This window comes from Rattus norvegicus, chromosome 1, assembly GCF_021556685.1.
Source record: "Rattus norvegicus strain SHRSP/BbbUtx chromosome 1, alternate assembly SHRSP_T2T, whole genome shotgun sequence".
NCBI classification, from domain to species: Eukaryota; Metazoa; Chordata; class Mammalia; order Rodentia; family Muridae; genus Rattus; species Rattus norvegicus.
The window spans coordinates 75,220,581-75,235,301 of record NC_141534.1 but is presented as its reverse complement, the minus strand read 5'-3'; the positions used below and the strand labels follow the sequence as shown (position 1 = coordinate 75,235,301).

At 36.3% G+C, this 14,721-nt stretch overlaps 1 long non-coding RNA gene and 1 pseudogene across 1 annotated transcript; both read left to right on the top strand.

Moving 5' to 3' along the window:
- The first annotated feature begins 660 nt into the window (after positions 1–660).
- Positions 661–12,469, top strand: LOC148007196 (uncharacterized). Its single transcript, XR_015646266.1, has 4 exons — positions 661–748; positions 1,105–1,144; positions 8,215–8,333; positions 8,923–12,469. It is a non-coding gene; the product is annotated as an uncharacterized LOC148007196 (long non-coding RNA).
- Vom1r-ps28 (vomeronasal 1 receptor pseudogene 28) lies at positions 8,691–9,217 on the top strand (annotated as a pseudogene).
- Positions 12,470–14,721: the final 2,252 nt, after the last annotated feature.

The following is a 14,721-nucleotide window of genomic DNA, read 5'->3' as shown; positions in this document are numbered from 1 at the left end:
TCTATTGGATGAAGGATTGGTAAAGATCTTTTCCCACTCTGTTGCTTGCCATTTTGTCCAATTGACTGTCTTCTTTTCCTTATGAAAGCTTTGCAACGTTAAGACATCCCATTTTTCAATCCTTAATGTTATAACATAAGCCATTGGTTTTCTCTTAAGGAAAATTTCCCTTGTGCCTTTAATTTTGAGTATTTTACCCACTTTCTCTTCTATTGACTTCAATGTATATGATTTTATGTAGAGGTCCTAGATCCACTTGGACTTGAGCTTTGTACATGATGATAATAAAGGATTGATTGGTATTGTTCTAAAAGGTGATCTCCAGTTGATCCAGCACCATTTGTTAAAAATGCTATCTTTAGTCCACTGGATGTTTTTAGTTCCTTTGTCAAAGATCAAGTGACCATTAGTGTGTGGGTTCATTTCTGGATCTTCAATTCTATTCTGTAAGGAGCGGCACATATAGATAAAGATGGCGCTGACATCTAGTGGTCGTTTGTGGTATACAACCATTACAGCACATGTGTTGGCATACCTCCAACATCTACAAGGCCAGGGTGATATTCATGCTAATAAGGTATTTCATGCTCCACCAGTCACTAGAGGACAAGTTTACAGCCACAGCCTGTTTTGTATATAAGGTGAGTGCCTTTGTTCCTCGCGGTCCCCTGTACCAACAATGAGGTGTTCCTGCAATAAAGGCTGTTGAGAAGAATCTAACGGTGTTGCGTCTTCCTTGCTGATCGAGGTGGGCGCATCACTATTCCATTGATCTACCTGCCTGTTTCTGTACCAACAACATGCAATTTTTATACCTATTGCTTGTTAATACATTTTGAGGTCAGGAATGGTGATTCTTCCAGAATTTCTTTTACTGTTGCATGTAGTTTTCACTATACTGGTTTTTTAATTATTCCAAATGGATTTGAAAATTTTCCTTTCTAAGAATTCTATGAAGAATTAGGTTGAAATTTTGATGAGGATTGTAATGAATTGGTAGATTGTTTTATTCAAGATGGAACTTTTAACTACATTAATGCTGCCTATCCATGAGGATGGGAGATCTTTCCATCTTCTGATATCTTCTTTGATTTCTTTCCTCAGAGACATGAAGTTCTTGTCATACAAATCACTCACTTGCTTGGTAAGAGTCATACCCAAGTATTTTATATTATTTGTTTCTATTTTGATGGTTATAGTTCCACAAACTTATTTCTCAGTTTATCATTTGAGTATAGATATGCTACTGATTTGTTAGAATTAATTTTATATCTTCCCACTCTGCTGAGGTTGTTTATCAGTTTTATGAGATCTCTGTAGAAAAATTTTTGGAGTGATTTAGGTATCCTATCATATCATCTGAAAGTGTTGTTATTTTGAATTTGTACTTTACACTGTATTTCCATTTGACCTCTTTTTGTTACCTAAATGATCCACAAGGACTATATTGAATAGGTAGGGAGAGAGTGGACAGCCTGGTCTAGTCCCTGATTTTAGTGGGATTGCTTCAAGTTTCTCTCTATTTAGTTTGATGTTGGCTACTGGTTTGCTGTACATTGATTTTACTATGTTTAGTTATGAGTCATGAATTCCTCATCTTTCCAAGACTTTTCACATGAAGCGGTATTCAATTTTGTGACATGCATTCTCAGCATCTAATGAGAGGACCATATGTGTTTTCTTTGAGTTTGTTTATATAGTGGATTACATTGAAGGATTTGTGTATATTGAACTAGGTTTGCATCCCTGGGATGAAGCCTACCTGATCCGGATTGCAGATCATTTTGATGTGTTCTTGGATTCAATTTGCAAGAAATTTATTGAGTATTTTTGCATCAAAATTCATAAGAGAAATTGGTTTGAACTTTTCTTTCTTTGTTCAGTCTTTGTGTGATTTGTAAGATTAATTGTGGCTACATAGAAGGAGTTGGGTAATATTACCTCTGTTTCTATTTTGTGGAACAATTTGGAAAGTATTAGTATTAGGTCTTCTATGAAGGTCTGATAGACTTCTGCACTAAACTCATCTGGTCCTGGACTTTTGTTCATTGGGAGACTTTTTTTTTCTTTTTCGGAGCTTGGGACTAAACCCAGGGCCTTGCGCTTCCTAGGCAAGTGCTCTACCACTGAGCTAAATCCCCAACCCCCCCATTGGGAGACTTTTAATAACTACTTCTATTTCTTTAAGAGCTATGAGACAGAGTAGATGGTTTATCTGATCCTGATTTAACTTTGGTGCCTTCTTTTGCTTATAAATTTGTCTATTTCACCCAGATTTTCCAGCTTTGTTGAGTATAGACATGTGTAGTAGGATCTGAAGACCTTTTGGAATTTCCTCCATTTCTCATGCTATAGTTCCCTTTTCATCTGATATTGGTAATTTGGATCCTCGCTCTGTGCCCTTTGGTTAGTCTGGCTAAGGGTTGATTTTCTCAAAGAACCAGCTCCTGGGTTTATTATTTGTATAGTTCTTTTTATTTCTACTTGGTTAATTTGAGCCCTGAACTTGATGATTTTCTGCTGTCTAATCTTCCTGGCTATATTTGCTTCTAACTGCTCTAGAGCTTTCAGGTCTGCTATCAAGCTGCTGGTGTATGCTCTCTCCAGTTTCTTTTTGGAAGCACTCAAAGCTATGAGATTTCCTCTTAGCCCTGCTTTCATTATGTCCGATAAGTATGGGTATGTTGTCCCTTCAGTTTCTTTAAATACTAAAGAGTCTTTACTTTCTTTATTTCTTTCTTCCTTGACAAAGTTATCATTGACTAGAATGTTGTTCAACTTCTATATGTATGTGGGCCTTCTATCTTTTCTGTTGGCTTTGAAGACAAGCTTTAGTCCATGGTAATCTGATAGGACACATGGAATTATTTCAATTTTCTTGTGTCTGTTGAGGCCTGCTTTGTGACTGATTATGTGATCAATTTTGGAGACTGTACTATGAAGTGCTGAGAAGAGGTATTTTCTTTTGTTTTAAGAAGAAATGGTTTATAAATATTTTAAATCAACTTGGTTCATAACTTCTGTTAATTTCTCTATGTCTCTGATTACTTTGTTTCAATGATCTGTCCATTGATGAGAGTGGGGTGTTGAAATCTCCTATTACTGTGTGAGGAACAATGTGTGCTTTGAGCTTTAGTAAGAGTTCTTTTATGACTGTAGATGCCGTTGCATTTGCAGCATAAATGACTAAGATTGAGAGTTCATCTTGGTGAATTTTCCTTATGATGAATACCAGGTGTCATTCCTTATCTTTTTTTTTTGACAACTTTTGGTTGAATGTCGATTTTATTCGATATTAGAATGGCTAGTCCAGCTTGTTTCTTGAAACCATTTACTTGAAAAATTGTTTTCCAGTCTTTTACTCTGAGGTAGTGTCTGTCTTTATCACTGAGGCATGTTTCCTGTATGCAAGAAAATATTGGGTGCTCTTTATGTATCCAGTCTGTTTGGCTGTTCCATTTTATTGGGGAATTGAGTCCATTGATGTTAAAAGATATTAAGGAATAGCGATTGTTTTTCCTGTTACTTTTGTTGTTAGATGTGGAATCATGTTTGGGTGGCACTCTTCTTTTGGTTTCATTGCAAGGAGATTACTTTCTTGCTTTTTCTAGGATGTAGTTTCCCTCCTTGTTTTGGAGTTTTCCATCTATTATCATTTATAGACTTGCATTTGCATTTGTAAATTTTGTTTTGTCATGGAATATCTTTTTTTCTCCCTCTATGTTAACTGAGAGTTATTCTGGATATAACCTATGCTGGCATTTGTATTCTCTTAGGGTCTGTGTGACATCTACCCAGTTTCTTCTGGCTTTCACATTCTTTGTAGAGAATTCTTGTGTAATTCTTATAGTTTTGGCTTGATATGTGACTTGATCTTTTTCCCTTACAGCTTTTAATATTCTCTTTGTTTCGTGTGTTTGCTGTTTTGAGTATCATATGAGAAGTGGAATTTCACTTTTGTTCTATTCTACTTTGTGTTCTCCAGGCTTCTTATATGTTGTGGGCATCCCTTTCTTTATGTTAGAGAAGTTTTCTTCTATAATTTTTGGTGAAGATATTTACTGGTCCTTAAATTTCAGAATCTTTGGTCTCTTCTATACCTATTATCCTTAGGCTTGATCTTCCCATTGTGTCCTAGATTTCCTGGATGTTTTGCTTTAGGAGCTTTTTGTGTTTTAGATTATCTTTCATGGCTGTGCCAATGTTTTCTATGTTATCGTCTGCCCCTGAGTTTCTCTCTTTTATCTCTTGTAGTCTGTTGGTGATATTAGGATCTATGTCTTTTGATCCTTTTTTTTTTCTTTTTTTTTTAGGTTTTCTATCTCCAGGGTTGTCTCCCTTTGTGCTTTCTTCATTGTTTCTATTTCCATTTTTATATTCTCAATTGTTTTGTTCAAATCCTACACCTGTTTGTTTGTGTTTTCCTGCAAATCTCTAAGGGAGTTTTGTGTTTCTTCCTTAAGGGCTTCTACTTGTTTACTTGTGTTTTCCTGTCCTCCAACATCATCATCATAAAATGTGACTTTATATCTACATCTTGTTTTTCTGTTATGTTTGTAAATCCAGTATTTGCTTTGGTGGGAGAACTGTGCTCTGATGATGTCAAGTATTCCTGGTTTCTGTTGCTTTAGTTCCTGTGCTTCCCTCTCGCCATCAGTTTGTCTCTGATCTTAGCTTGTATTGCTGTTTCTGACAGTGGCTTTACACTCCTGTAAACCTGTGCTATTACTCCTATACACCTGTTTTCTTTCAGCTGGATGTGGGAATAAAGTGCTGTTCCTGGATTTGTGTGTCTTAATCCTTCATTCAGGTTGATTGGAGCAGAAAAGTTGGTCTTACCTATGCTCTCAATTGTATCAGTACACGAGGAGAATGGATTTCAGCTCTGAGCTCAGGCAGAAACCAGAAGGTTCCTGCTGCTGACATATCCTATATTCCTGTATCCAGAAGGCACTAGGCAGGTTCCTTTTGGGCAAGGTAAGTGAGCGGTAGTTATGGTCTCCTCTGAACTTTCATGATGTCTGCCACTTCTGAGAGTCTAGTTTGCTTCCCAATAGGATTTGAGTACCTGTCCTGTATTACTTTAAAGGAGTTATTTATGTCCCTCTTAAAGATCTCTAAGATCACCATGAGATGATATATTTTTAGTCAAAATTCTGTTTTTCCACTGTGTTGGGGTAACCCAGGGCTTGCTATAGTGGGAGAACTAAGTTCTCATGATGCCGAGTGGTCTTGGTTTCTGTTGCTTAGATTCCTGCCCTTGCATCTAGCCATCTGCTTATATCTCCTGTTAGCTGGTCTTGCTGACTCTGACAGTGGCTTGACCCTCTTGTAAGCCTGTATGTCAGACCTCCCTGAGACTGGCTTTTCCCCAGCAGCATCTGGATACAAAAAAATTGTGGGAAAAAGGGTCATCTCTAGTTGCAGGTGGAAAAAGGAAGGATCCTCCAGACTGCTCCTCAGTTCCTTTGCCCAAAGTGCTCTAGGATAGTTACTGTTGGGCCAACAATGTGGGCAGAAATGGTGTTCTCACCTGTGCTCTTATGATTGTCCACACTTCTGAGTATCCAGCACTCTCCTCATGGGACTTGGGTAGAAAGAGCTATGTAAAAGGATGTTTTACTACCAGGCACATTATAATATGTGCCACGTTTAGAAGGAATATAAATATGATTTCACAAACAGTGGAAGTTGGAGCATTTATTCACTTTTCTCCATCTTGTAGTTATTCACTAACAACATGAATGCATTGGACCACCTTATATTGTATTGTGGAGCCTCACTTTTGTTGACATCATTGAGAGAAACTTGCCACAGAACTTCTCACGATGTTCCTGCTGCTTCTTACTACTTCCTTGGACTCAGGCTGCTTGACAAGCCTTGTTGTTTCTTCTCAATAGGAATGACTTTTTTATTTCTGTATTGTGTCTTCTAAGTGGACTGGACTACAGTTGTTGGTTCATGTTTAGTATCTGTCTAGTAGACAGGACTGTAGCTGCTGATTTTTGTTTGCAGTTTCCTAGATGACTTACTTAAGAACAAAGAAGATGAGAATTGTCCCAAAGAACTATTTCTAAACAGGTCCTTTCCCCCAATATACTATAACCTTTCTTTTCTACTCCCTCTGGTGGGTGGTGGGCTACAGAGAAGGTTGAACCCTTACTAATATAGATTGAAAAATATACACATATCATGTACCCACAAAACTTTCAACCTAAAATTTGTACTGCTTACAATATATGGAGAAACAAAGATAGAGCTGTGAAGGAGGGAATTGCCAACAAATGACGGCCAAAAATTAATACCATGCCTATGACAAGAAACTATCCCTGACTGTATGAATGCTTTTATTTTAAGCTTTCAGAGAGGAGGCTAGCATAACTGTCCTCTAAGAGGCTTAACCCTATAGTTGATAGAAACAGATGCAGAGACAGACCTACAGGCCAACATTAGGTGGGCCACAGGAAGTCTTGTGGAAGAGTTTGGAGAAATATTGAGAGACATGAAGATAATATGGACTATACAGGAAATCCAACAGAATCAAATAACCTGGATCCTTGAAGGATCCCAGCATCTTGTACCACCAACGGAAGAACAAGCATGGACTCTATCTAGGCCTCCCCAGATTTGTAGCAGATATACAGCTTGGTGTTTATGAGTGTTCACCAACAAATGGAGCAGGTGCTGTCCCTGAATTTGTTGACTGTAGATCCTATTCCCCTAACTGGGCTCTATTGTTTGGCCTCAGTAAGAGAGAATTTCCCTTGTCTTTGTCCTGCAGTGTTGTGGCAGGTGTGTGTGTGTGTGTGTGTGTGTGTGTGTGTGTGTGTTTGTGTTTGTATGTATGTATGTGTGTGTGTGTGTGTGTGTGTGAGAGAGAGAGAGAGAGAGAGAGAGAGAGAGAGAGAGAGAGAGAGAGAAAGAACCCGGCAGGAATGGTTTCCATTTTCAGAGGATAAGGGAGCAGGATTGGAAAATGAGATGTTAGAGGGAGGACTGGCAGGAGAGGATTTAGTATGCAAAGTGAATAAATAAATTAGTGATTTTTTCTTAAAATAATTTACTAATTTTACCATTTTATCATGTAAATGAAGGCAATAGGATATAAACATTACAGAAAGAAGAAATGGCTGTAAATGTAAGAATAGAAATATTTTAAACAATGAAGAATTTGTATATAAAGATAAATGTTTCCCCAGCATGAGAAAGAAAGCTGGGAAGTCTTTCCACACTTTGAGGGTCTGAGGAATTTCTAAATTGAATGAAAAATGAGATGTTGATATGAGGTCTGTGCTCTTAACATTCTAAGGTCAAAGTTCAATATATTGCAATCAATGGAGTTCTCTGAAAGTATTAATCTGCTCTTTGTAATTTCCATAACTGATGTTGTAAGTGGAAAATGTTTGTCCAATCAAACTGTTTATTGATCAACCAACTTTTAGCTTTTGTCTCAACTCCACCTAAATATTACCCAGGAAATGTCTAGTGATATTGCTGAGAGGGTCAGGGTGATTACTTCTGTTTATAATGACCAGGTTCATTTCTGAGGGCCTACATGATGATTAAGTGCCATCCCTGGTTCCAGTTCCAGGAAATTCAATGCACATTTACCACTCTATGTACCAGTCATACAGATACATATATATGCTTTCATGCAAACATTCACATAAAATTAATGTAATTCTTTGAGAGAGAGAGAGAGAGAGAGAGAGAGAGAGAGAGAGAGAGAGAGAGAGGACTTCTGGTTTTTAAAAAACATATAAGCATATACTACTACGGACAGAGGAATTAAGATGGTTAGTCCTCCAATGACAGCGAAGTCATGAAGGAATGTGGGATACCCTATAAAATATCTAGTAGGTTTAGAAATAACATGTCCTCTTACTCCTGGAGTTCATGGTGACCTTACTAAGAGGACTTTGTGCAGGATCCAGTCTATACAGATAATATTCAAGATAGAGGAGAATTGCTTTCTGGTCATACAAGTAGCATCATGAACCAACAGATCTTTGACAGATTCTCACATAGGTATAGCTACTTGTAGTATAATGGCTAAAAACCTAGAGCTTCTTGAAAGACCAATTTATCACTGAGGATAAGATTTTTCAACTTGTCTTGAAGTTTAACAAGTAAAGGTTTAATATTGGCCTCTATGTTGGTTCTAATATAACTGTAATAAAAGACTAAGACATATTTTCTTTCTAACTCCTATAGGTGCCTTCTATTGCACAACCTCTCATGATTTGGAAATGCAGAGAAGAGCAAACTGTCTGTATTCCTGTAATATTCTGTGGACATGCCATTCTGCTGCAAATGCATTTGTATGAATATATGTATGTATGTACATATATATATATATATATATATATATATATATATATATGTTCAAATACATACTTTAAGATCTGTTACACAGTGGTTCCCAGTTTATTTTCTGGAGATTCGAGAAGACTACAATTTCCTCTTGTCCACTATTTAGATCTTCTTGTGATTGTGACCTAGAATCTCATTTTTCCCTTTTAAGAACCAACATCTTTTGGCTCTTAGACAGCTGGTCTGCAGATTCTCACAACCACAATTGCATGCTGTTGTGGTTCAGAATATTTTCTCTTATAAGTTTATCCATTTTAATATTAGCTTTTAAGCAGCAAGCTATTTGTCAATGACTAAGAGATTCTCACTTTGATCTTGGTAAATGGAATAGAACAATTATCAGAGAAATAGCTTCCAAAACTGTGGGTATTTTTGTCAATCTTTTCAGTTGTTTGCGACTTTAAATGATGTCTATTTTCTAGGGAAAGGCACTAGTCCAGGGACTACAGGAAGGGATGTTTTATGTAAAATCAAATGGGTTTGTTACAACTCTGATTTCAGTGTAGGTCCAAGCTTCTTGTGGTTTTATCGTCAACCAATGCCTTTCAGCATCATAATCTGCACTATGATTATTCTCCTGGAAAGATACTGCCAAAGACTGTACCACATTCATACCTGAAGTCAGAGCCACAGACGTCACCACCGTCCTGATGCTTATGGTAACTTCTATGTGTATTTAGCTTCTAGACTGTATTTATAATTTGTTTCCCATTTCATTTGTGAACTAAAGATTGTGGTTGAGACATATTAGAGAAGTTCTGACTGTAGACTTCCCATGAATTCTGCTTTACTGTTGAATTTTAGAGATCTTATAAATCCTTGTTCAGTATTCTTTTGGTGCTGAAAATCAGTCAAAATGACAAATCCAGAAGACAGAATTACTAACAGTCCCAAATATTTTATCCAAAACTGGATTGAACTCCTTATTTATGGTGACATCACAGTAGCTCACAATATAATGCCAGAAGTAGGAAGACAGAGGATGATGAATTGTCATGAAGTCTGTCAGGTTCAGGCTAACCTCAACTACATAGGCCCAGTCTCCTATCTCTTATGGCTATGCACTAAAATGAATATTCACAAAAAGTTTACAATTAGAATTTCAACGACTTACTCAAATGAACTTATAAAGATCTATGTACTATCATATTATATCTCTGTACTAATAGGGATGTCTAAACAGAAGCATACTTGTTTTTACTTGAAGGGTTTCAACATATTTTGTCTCCATATGAATGTGGCTAACAACTTAATAGGTATTGACACATATTTATCAACAGATAGGCCTAAATAAATGTAAGAAAAGAGATAAATACTTATTTTAGATGGATATCCAAGATAGAGAATGCCATCCTCTTTTGCATCTGTGGTCCAATTTTATCTCTTGATATATCAATTTAGGAATATCACTCTGTAACTGTTTGCCTCTTACACATCCATGACTGTTTTTTTATTTGCCCTAAAGAAATTTTACTGTGGTACTGATATTAAGTGTATGCCTTAATAAGTGTTTCTATAATAAAACACATTAACAAAAAGCAACTATGCAAGGAAAGGACTTACTTCATATTATTGCTCGTAGTCCACCTTCCATGGAAATCATGGCAGAAATCTGAAGCTGAAGCAGAGAGGGTGTGCTGAAACATGACTTGATCCCTGTTGATTGTGCAGGATTCTCTCTCTGCATGAAGTGCTAGGGGTATCAATAACCAGTCAGATAGTCAGTTAGAAAAAATACCATGTATTTTACCCAAGGATCTAAAAAACTTAGACTTTGCCTGAAAATTTTTACTAAATACTCAAATATCAAACCTACCAAGGTTTCATTGATCTGAATTTTCACAAGATCTTACTTTTCATTATTATATTTAAAATATGTTTCTAGTTTTCTATTTGGGTCATTCATTTTTTTCTCTTTATTCTTCCTCTGTGCTTATTGTATTTTTTTACACTTTGTTTTAATATTTCAGTTTGAATTATTGTGGGGAGGGGTGATAGCTGTGTACTGTGATTGGACCAAGACTGACATTACATTTAAAACAGCTGTGGGATAAATGGGTGCAGTGGCAACAGATTTTAGATACAGCATTCAGAAGACACAGTCAGGAGTATGTGAGTTAGAATCTAGATTAGTCTACATAGTGAATTCCAGGACATCTAGGGGTATAAAGTTCAATTATTGAGAAATAATTCTACTATGCAACAACTAAAAGAATATCTAAGAATGGTATGATACATCCATAGAATTCCCAATATCTCATATGTTCCTGTATTGTCTCAGTGACATTAACCAAATCTGTAAGAAACAAGAGACATAGTTACAATAATACGACTTTTTGGTTCAGATGTTTTCTGTGAGTTTAAAATATGTGACAGATACAATTTTATTTATCAGTATTAGAAAGAATCTATTTTTGTATACAGAAATGTATATGGACTCCTGTTGCTTTATGCTGAGTGACAAATACCAATACCAGAAATCTGTACACATTTATATAACATTCATTAAAACAATTGTAGAAGAGGATGTTGCCAATGTATAGGAATAAGGGTAATGGGACTTTATGGTTAATATATGACACCTCTCCAGGAAAAAAAAAACAGAAATGGGAGCTGTTTGTGGTTGTAGACTATATGTGTTTCAGTGGAACTATATAACAAAAAGAGTACCTCTGCTTCCCTCATAGCAATTTTGCTTATTTGTTTTTGATCACATATTGTGTGAAAGTTCCATAACTGTAATATAACCTTAGTTGGACAACTAACTAGTTGAAGGACACAGGAAATCCTCCAGGGGCAATTTTGCAATGTGCTATTCTGTCACATGGCTGCCCTATTTTCAACATTGAGGCACAGATGAGTACTAAGTGAGGTTCAGGTATGAGAAGAAACTTCCTCAGTATTTTTATGAAAGTTTCAACACTAGGACCTCCCATCCACTTTTGCTTTATGTGGCTTGGGATTTTTGGGGGGGGTGTTTATTTGTTTGTTTGTTTACATTCACATCCACCAATTCTATGTCATCACAAGTCTACTTCATTTTGTGTTCAAAGTAGGTTTGGCAGTTGGTATGAAGCAGAGAATTGGAGGAGTACTCATTTTAGTCTTGGAAGAAAATACTAACTAGATTGATGAGATGACAAAGGAAAAGACTTGGCTGTATAAGTGCAAGTTTTGCTCATTTTCTGTCTGCATGCCCATCTGTGTTTGACAGCCATTTCTGGTGACTAGAAGAATCCTGCCACTGTGGCTCAAAGTAAAGCTTTTGACAAAGTCTATAAGGAGATGTCCAGTTTAGATCCAGGTCTCCTTCCCTGGTTAGAAGATGCTGTTTGATACCCCACCATGCCCATCCACCCAGATAATGGATGTATTGTCCTGCTTGGTTTAGAACTTACTCTGTAGAACAGGCTGGCCTTCAAAACAAAGATCCACCTGCCTTCTGTCTCCCAAATGCTGTGATTTTAAGTATGTATCCACACTGTGTGGCTATAAATTGAAAAACTATAGATGTTTTAAGAACTCTTGAGTGTTACTTGTGCTTAAAAACAAAATCTATCCACACATATTTTGACATCTGGACAAATGTTTGAGTGACCTGGGTCTAAGAATTCTCAATGAAAAAAATGGCTCCATCAGATTGGCCTGTCAACCAATTTGTGGTGGCATTCTCTTGATCAGTCATAAAAGTTTTTAAAGGCCCCCACCCACACAGGGTGGTGCCAAGTTTGTGGAAGTAGTTCTGGATTAAATGGAAAATGTAGTGTGAGAAAGCCCTAGTGATCAAGCAAGTATGCCCAATTGCTCCAGGATCTCTACTTCAGTTTCTTCCTTAGTTTCCTCTTATCAACCTGAATAAACCATTCCCTCTCCAGTTGCTTTTGGTTAGTGTTTTATTGCACTAATGGAATGAAAGTTAGAATACTGTGCTTTGAAACTGTCTACTGGTTCACATTACAAAATTCAGTGCAAATAAATCATTTATAAATACTTTGTCTCTTAGTAGTCTACAGAAGAGTTATCTGTACCTAGTTTGCAAATTTAAATTTTAAACAAGGAATTAATAATAAATTGTGATTTAAAAATACTTTGTATTAGTTTTTATGTGTATGAGTGCTTTGATTTTATGTAGGTTTGTGCATGACAAATACTGGTGCTTGAGTGGGAGGTGATCCTCCATTTAGGTCCTAAGAATTGAATCTCTGTTTTAAACACTTAGCCAACTCTTCATTCCAGGACCCATCATTTTAATGTTTCTTACAAACATGTTTGATGATGATGAGTTTATTACCATTGTAAGGGATCATCAGAAAAGAAGTGTATGCATGCTTGAGCTTTAAATCCATAGGTAAATGGAATACACAGTGTGTTTTATATAGAGACTCGGAACTGTGAGGTAGAGCAACAACTCAACAGTTCAGAGCATTTGAGACATCCCTTCCTCCAGAATAAACACAAGGCTTGTAAGTCTGGTTCCAGTGGATCTTGTGCCCTCTGGTGGCAATGATAGGTAACTTTATTCTTGTGTAAAACAAAGTTAAGGGAAGAGAGAAATGGGAGAGAGGTTTATAAGAGTGGAACTGGGAGAAAAGGAGGAAGGGGGCAGGATCAGAATGTAAAGTTAGTAGGTAGATTAATTAATGGAAAAAAGAAATAGAAGAGGAGGAATTTCATTAGGTTAAGGAGGAAATCTACTGTGCATTAAATGTATCAGAATCAAAATGAAGCCAATTATTAGTGTGGGAATAAGTCAATTCTTTCTTTTAATAAAGCTAAACTAAATTTGTAATGTTTTTCTAGTTTTTGAAATAATTTAAAGACAGGATAGATTATTCAGGAATAAGGAACATTTACTACTCCTACAGAAGAACCAGGTCAGGTCAAATTCTACAGCACCCACCGGGCAACTCATTATCACCAGTAACTACAGTTCCAAGGGATCTGGCACCTACCCCTCTTGACCTCCAAGAGCTTCTGTATATACATGTCATAAACACACACACACAGACACACACACACACACACACACACACACACACACACACACATACTCACATACCCAGCAAATAAATATTTTTAAAAGAAAAATAATTTAAATATTTTTCAGTTGTCCTCAGCCTTCCTAATGTTACAACATGCTAATAGTTTTTTAATCCTCATGATCCCCAACAACAAAATTATTTCATTCCTACTTCAGTACTATAGGTTTGCTACTGTTATAAATCATAATGTAAATATCTGAAATGCAGAACAGTTGATGTTTGGCCCCTTTAATTAACCACAAGTTGAGAACTGTTAACTTAGAATATTAAAATTTTGGGCTGGAGAGATGGCTCAGCGGTTAAGAGCACCTGACTGCTCTTCCAGAGGTCATGAGTTCAATTCCCAGCAACCACATGGTGGCTCACAACCATCTGTAAAGAGATCCAATGCCCTCTTCTGGTGTATCTGAAGACAGCTACAGTGTACTTATATATAATAAATAAATAAATCTTTAAAAAAGAATATTAAAATTTTAATATTATTTAAATGGGACTGCTGTAAAGAGCCACAATAGGACAAGCTCATAACTAGCAGGTAATCTTCCTGAGATGATCTGACTGGAATTATAATATAATTTGTAAGAGATTTGATTTAATTTTGCAAGGGAGTAAGTGAGATCATTATAGGAAAGACTCCTGATATTAATATGTTTTTCCTGTTATTATTACTCATACATAATAAGAACAAGGTTTTAACCCACCCCTTTGGAGAAGATCTCTGCAGATCTACAAAGATGTACTGTCCTGTAGTGCTGCTACATAGACAAACTAATGTCTGCTTAAGTCTTAATGATGACCATGTAAGAATTCCTAAAATTATATTAACGATTGTTAAGCTTTTTTATAGTGGGACAGCTATTAGGTACTTTTCTGATAGTAAAAACTGCAATGAGCACACTTCCAGTTTCCCATGTGTCATCAGTTAATTGGTCTTAGTAACCAGAATTTTTCCTACTCAGAGCATCTTCCAAGAGGTTACAAAACAATTAAACAAAGTCATAAAATTGGAACTAATAATAGGTTATAGGACAGAAGATAAGATATTGACTTGGTTTATGTATACAAAACTTCACTAATAACTTAGCTATTGTTTCAAACTTTCAGTGAAAGTGGGGAGCTGAGACAGGTGATGAATGTTTAGCCCAATAATTACTCCTAATGGATATTTATATAAACATTTTCTGTTGTAAACTTCTATTTCAATTTATTATTTGATTATGTATGTGAATTTGTGATGAACTTTGCAACATGTGATCATGTATTCTGAAAGATGTGAAAGTACTAAGGACAAAGAGATAGAAAATAT